This window comes from Petaurus breviceps, unplaced genomic scaffold (genome assembly GCF_028583685.1).
Source record: "Petaurus breviceps papuanus isolate PSGF00001 unplaced genomic scaffold, PetGlider_PUasm1.0 90504, whole genome shotgun sequence".
Lineage (NCBI taxonomy): Eukaryota > Metazoa > Chordata > Mammalia > Diprotodontia > Petauridae > Petaurus > Petaurus breviceps.
Genome location: NW_027187266.1, coordinates 3,091,244 through 3,097,723, shown reverse-complemented (window position 1 = coordinate 3,097,723; position 6,480 = coordinate 3,091,244). Strand labels below are relative to the sequence as shown.

The following is a 6,480-nucleotide window of genomic DNA, read 5'->3' as shown; positions in this document are numbered from 1 at the left end:
GTCTCATCCCTCAATTTTTTTTCATTCTGTCAAATCCATCTCATGTGAATAATAACCTCTGTCTTTGTCCATTCCTTCTATCTATACTGTGTTCTATATATACTGTTAGTGATATAATTTTTAAGAGTTACAAATATCATCTTCCTGTGTAGGAATGTAAAATGTTTGTCTCTCCTGGATCTATTTTCCAGGTCAGTTGTTTTTCCCATCAGATATTTTACATATTATTCCATTTTTTCATTCTTTTGAATTTATTTGATTGATTCTTGATGTCTCATAGAATTATTAGCTTCGACTTGCCCAATTCTAACTTTTAAGGTGGTGTTTTCCTAAATCAGCCTTTGCACTTTTTTTTCCCATTTGGTCAATTTGTAATCTTTAAGGAGCTATTTTCTTCAATGGATTTTTTAAGCAGTCTTCCAAGCTGTTGATTCTTTTTTCATAATTCTCTTGCATTTCTCTCATTTCTTTTCCCAATTTTTCCTCTACCTCTCTTATATAGTTTTTAAGCTCCTTTTTGAGCTCTTTCAAGAGTTCTTTCTGGACTTGAGACCACTTCCCATTTTTCTTTGGGGTTTTGACATGGTTATCCTCTTCTGAGTCTGTGTCTTTTCTGCCACCATAATAACTTTCTATGGTCAGATTCTTTTTGTTGTTATTGGTGTTGTTATATTTTGCTCATCATTTTTTCTAGCCTTTTTTCTTTTCTTTTAAATTTGATCTCTGCTTCCCTGGGGAAAGGGGCTTTGTCTTAGGTTTCTTATGCCACTTACTGCAGACCCTAGCTGTTTACCTAGTGTTGTACTGATGTTGTCCTGAGGCCCATGGCAAACCCTCATGTCTGGTGCAACATGTATGATGTGGCAGGAAGTGGCTCACACTGCTGGAGGATGTAGGGGTATGGCAGCTTACCTGGTGCTGAGCTAGGGTCCTAGTAGTGGTATCTAGTGTATGCTGAGGCTGGTGAGATTTTTCTGTGTTTTCCCAGGACTACACTGAAGCAGGAAGATGCCTGTTTGCCCTAGCCTGAACTGAACTTAGTGTAGAACTGGTTCTGGAGTACACCTGACCACCCAGGGTTACACTGAAGCATGTGGTGGTTCTTGGAACAGGAGTCTGCTGGTTGCCCCGGCTATGTTAAAAAACGTGGAAGGAGGTTGGTCCTGGCATAGGCATTTGCCTGCTCCACCAGGATAGATATTTAGAGACAAAGGAGCATTTCTATAATTCCCACAAACAGTATGGCATCACTGGAGACAATGTTCAAAGGGCATTCCTGGCCCTGGTGAAGGATTTTTAAGTCTGTTTACTGAGATTGGGGTCAGAGTTGAGTCACTGTGGGAAGTTATCAAGTGGATTCTTTCAAAGCCTATTTTGCTCTCTCATTACAGGACATCAGGGCAATGTTTCTTGAAAGATGCTATTTCGGTCCTCCTTTTCATTATGTCTTTCAGGTTGCTCAGATGCTCCCCATCTTTCCTCTGCCTTTGCTGTTCTAGGATTTGTTATAGGGTACTATTTTATGATTGTTCAGAGATGAACATTGGAAAGTTACAGTGATTTACTGCTTACTTCACTATCTTGTCTCCTGGAAATTCCAGCAGTGACTTTTAGCATGAAGTTTCTTTACACTCTTCAGAATGTAGTGAAATTGTAAATGAAATCAAAAGCACCTCAAAAGTACTTTCTGCCATATAAGTCTGGCAAAAACACTCAGTAAGGCTAATCATGATTTCTTATCTCTTAAAATGACTTTCACAGAATGTGTTCATTTAATGATTTAATATATGCTAATAATTCTGGACTGAGATAGAAATAAGTAATGGTACAGACATATGTATATATATATACATATAGATATACTCACATATATGTATAGATAGATGGATAGATATTTAGAGACAAAGGAGCATTTCTATAATTCCCACAAACAGTCACTGTGGGAAGCTATCAAGCTCTATCAGACTTGTGTGGGATTTGTGTGTGAGAACCTCACCAAGTAGGTGGTGCCAGTGCGGAGACATGTGCAGAAGAGGGGAAACACGACTGTGCATGAGTGGGGGACAAGGACAAAGCCCACAGTGGATGAGCAGCCATGTCTGGAAGAGCCCCTTGAGCAGGGGCAGATGATGTGATTGACGGGGACAACTTTGGAATAGAGGTAGCTTCAGAAGGGATTAACTATGGCATCTCCACTGAGACAGACGAAATTGATTAGGGAATCTCACTGGATCCTGATTCAAAGGAAGCTTGTAATGAAGGAATAAATTGGGGAGATGGAGATGCTGATCCTGTGCAGATAACTACTAGAAGCAGGACCTGAGGCTCCAGGAGGTGTTACAAGGGGTCCAGATGCTCTGACTCTCCTTGAATATCCCAAAATCTGGAATCCGTTTGCTAAATTCATGGAGTTAGAAATCTTCTTGTCCCAGAGAGTACTGGAGACGAGTGAAGAGGAAGACATCCCATCAGTGAGCCAGTTCCAACTGGCTCCACCCATCCTGCAGGGTTAGACCAAAGTGAAAATGGTTGCCATCGTGACAGTTTTGCAGGATCTGATTGGCCAGCTCACCAATCTTCAAATACAACACCTGTTTATGATCCTGGCCTCACCAAGGTATGTGGATTGGAGGACTGATCTACTCCAGCAGAAAATGAAGCAGTCTAACCTGCTGGCCTTGAACAAAGAGCTGATGGTCCAGAAGAAGCAGGAGGCTCTTTAGGGGCAGATATCTCTGGAGCCCAACCTGGACGCACTGATAGAAAAAATGAAAGAGCTGCAGAAACTGAATGAAATAGATATTTCCAAAAGGTACAACAGTCACCCTAGGAACCGGAGGAGAACCTTCCAGTGACGTTTCCTGCCATCTCACCTGCTCAGCTTTTGGTATGGAGGTGTGCTGGGCAAGAAGGTAATGGAATAGACTTCTCTAATTGAAAGAGCCAATAAACAGGAAGAAAACCTCAAAAAACTGTTGGTCTAAAGGGGAGATTTAGAGAACTTGCCCTTTGGCACTTTACTTTCTGTGAGTTGTCATGATTGGCTTTGTGGTCTGCTTAGCTGGTAACCATGGCTTTCAGTTTAGTGGGGCTAAATTTCAAAAAAGTTCAATCCTTAATTTTTATGTTGCTTAACCTTAGATACTGTTTTTTCCTTCCACGGGTGGGTGGTGGGTGGGAGTCAAGAGAAAAAGAATAAAACCCCCATCAATTCAGAAACATTGCAGGAAAGGTAAAATGGGGAAGAAAAGAAACTAAAATAGGATACTTTGAAATAAGGATGATATTTTAGATTCCAAACCTAGACATGCTAAACATTTCCAACAAGAGAGAAATAGGGAGAATGAGACCCTAAATCATCCCTTCAGTTGATTTTCCAATGAAGCTCCAGTAAATTATACCCTAGTCTCTGGCCCTTTAAGTGAGGTGGGCACTTCTTTACCTGGACTCCAAGGATTCTCATACTGGACTTCAGGCTCTATAATAATGACCTTACAAATATCCATTTTGTTTATCTCCTGGAGGATTCCATGAAGTAAGGCCTTTAGGAGCCTTGTCTTTTCCTCTGATTCATTTCTTTCTGTCCTACTTATTTAGTCTTATTAATTAACCAATCAATATACATTTATTAAGCACCTGCTATTTACCAGGCAGTGTGCTAAGTGCTAGGGATACAAAGAAAAGGGAGAAAAGATACTCCCTGCTCTTAAGGAGCTCATACAGTGATGGGAGAGCCAACATGCAAACACGTGATGTACAACCAAGGATACAGGGTAAGTTGGAAATAATCAACTGAGGGAAGGCACTACAATTAGGATGAATTGGGAAAATCTTCCTGTGGAAGGTTAGATTTTTAGCTGGTACTTGATGGAAACTAGGAAAGCTAGAACTCAGAGATAAGGAGAAAAATCATTCCTGGCAGGAGAAATAGTCAATAAAATCTTGGGAGCCAGGAAATGGAATGTCATATCTGAGGAACCATCAGGAGGCCAGTTTCCCTGGATCATAGAATATTTGGTCATGGTAGGGGAGGTAAAAATGTTAGAAGACCAGAAAAGTTGGGTTGGGGGTTGGTGGTCATGAAAGGTTTTAAAATCCAAACAGACAATTTGTTCCTGGCTTTTTCCCAAACTCATTGGGAAATTTCATAATTTTGCAAGATCCAATCAGTCTTATTACTCACATCTCATCATTATTATCTTCTCATCTCATTGGAGGATGGATCCCTAAATTCCTCCATTGAAGGAGGAGGATAAAGACTGACATATCTGCGGAATCTCTTCATCTCCTCATTCAAATTAGGACAGTAGTCTGGATAATCTACAAATTGGATAATTATCCTTCAGAACAGTAAATGTTACCTAGAAGATCAAATTCATCATTACCACCACACGTGGATGAACACATGCACGCATATGCGCGTGCGCACACACACACACACACACACACACACGTGGCTTTATTGACCAAAACAAAGCTAAAGTGAAGCCATCTCCATCTGTAAGTATTGAATGTACTTGTTTTAATTGCCAGGCTTTTACATGTGGTAGGACTGGGGCCAAGTTTTAATTAGGATGAATTAGTTCTAAAGGATGTTTGGGACTTGTTCTGATCTCACTAGGTTTTTGCTTTCAGACTCCTCCGTCCTATTGACTTTATTAGTTGCATATTACAGTTGATGTGGAGATACATGAAAGAAAGAGGGAAAGAGCAGCTTTTCTAATCAGCTGTAATATAAGCTGCCCAGCCATGAAACCAACAAGACCAAATGTTTCCTCCATGGCAGCAGCTGAACAGCCTCTTCCAAAGTCCTTCCAGGAGAGATAAAGCAGCCCCTGGATCATTAGACAAGGTTAAAAGGACCCACATTTTCATTCATCTTCAAACAAAGCTGCATAGAGGATTGCCCATGCACACCTGCAGCTGGGTTCAGTTTGACCTTTCTTGTTATCCCTGCCAAAAATGAAATCCTGACAATAAATTCAGAAGACGCTAGTGTACTGCATTTGAAAATAGCTAAATTTCATTATCCTTCATTAATTCCATATCCAGAAGGTGAGGGGCAGGGAAGAGAATGATCCCAATGGGAACTTGAACATAGGCAGACTCTTGGCAAAGATTTTTCAGAACTGGATCCAAATAGCTTTCCCCCTCCCAAACCACCCCCCTCTCCCCTGAATAAACCCTGACCATATGTTTATACCAAATATTTTCAGAGATGGATGCCAACATGTTTCATAGGAGATAATCTCACTTAAGATAACTTGAATGGAAAGATGAGAGGCACAATTTGTTGACCGGACCCAGATGCTCAAGTTTTAGGTCACGTTATTTGGAATTTCCAGGGAATCTATTAAATGTTAGCAACTATGAATTCTTGAAAATAGCTTCCTTAGCATGAGTACAAGTCAGGTATTAAAAAGATCATTTTCTGCATGGGTGTTCTAAACAGGAACCCTTCTAAGATACATGGTATACTAACAGATTTCATAGGCATATATTTAGAGCTGGAAGGTACCCTCTGTGCCAAATCCCTCATATTGCAGATAAGATTAAAAAATAGCTAACCCAAGGTCCCACCGGTAATGAACAACAAAGTCAAAATTTGAACCAAGTGTTAAGTCTGGGGTTTTCACTACTGAACCAAATTGCCTTTAACTGGGAATGCATTGTTTTAGATTTGATACCCCTGCAAGTGTAACTTTTTCTTTTCTTCCTTTCCTGGACTTTGTTCTCCTTCACTTAAGTAAGGAGGGTTAGGATTAGGAGTAAGATTAGGTCTGCTCATTGGTGGGTCAACTGACATCTTCTTCTTGTGGTACAGGTAACCTAAACTACATCTATGAGTTTTTAGCTCCTACCAAAGGTCATGTGAGAGGAGTCTATTTATTCTAGGGCATTGATGGGGTGGATGGAAATCTTAAGACCTGCCTGATTAGAAAGATGTTGTTGGCATGCTCCATTTGAGGGGAGTTTAGGATCAGTGCTAGGAAGATAGAAGTTCAGAGGAAGAAGTGAACTATGTTTATTAAAATTTGGAAGGTCTGCACATTAAATACTTGTTTCCTCATATCCAAAGGACATAACAGTTCTAGAAAGTTGTATGAGGTGATATCTAAGTCATCATGGAGAGATAGATGACTTTCTTTAAGGTGATCCAATGACCATGACCTTCCTCCAGGACCCATTCTAATTGTTTTTAACCTTTTAGATGGCTAAGGAAGGCTTCTCTATAACTGGTAGCCATTATAATCTTCAAAACTTTCATTTTCTTTATAGAAGTATGATTTTTAAAAATTCTTCTTGACTTGTTTGTTTTGCTCAGGACATATATGTCACTAGTATAGAGAATACTAGGTTGGGAAATGTCTTCTACTAATGCATTTGGCAAGTCACCTCTATCTTTTAGCCTTAGAGAGCTGCCTGAGGGTAGCGAGATTAAATGAATTTCCTATTGTCATACAGCCAGTATGCTTCAGA

At 40.1% G+C, this 6,480-nt stretch overlaps 1 pseudogene; it reads left to right on the top strand.

Moving 5' to 3' along the window:
* The first annotated feature begins 1,091 nt into the window (after positions 1-1,091).
* LOC138141906 (CDK5 regulatory subunit-associated protein 3 pseudogene) lies at positions 1,092-2,855 on the top strand (annotated as a pseudogene).
* Positions 2,856-6,480: the final 3,625 nt, after the last annotated feature.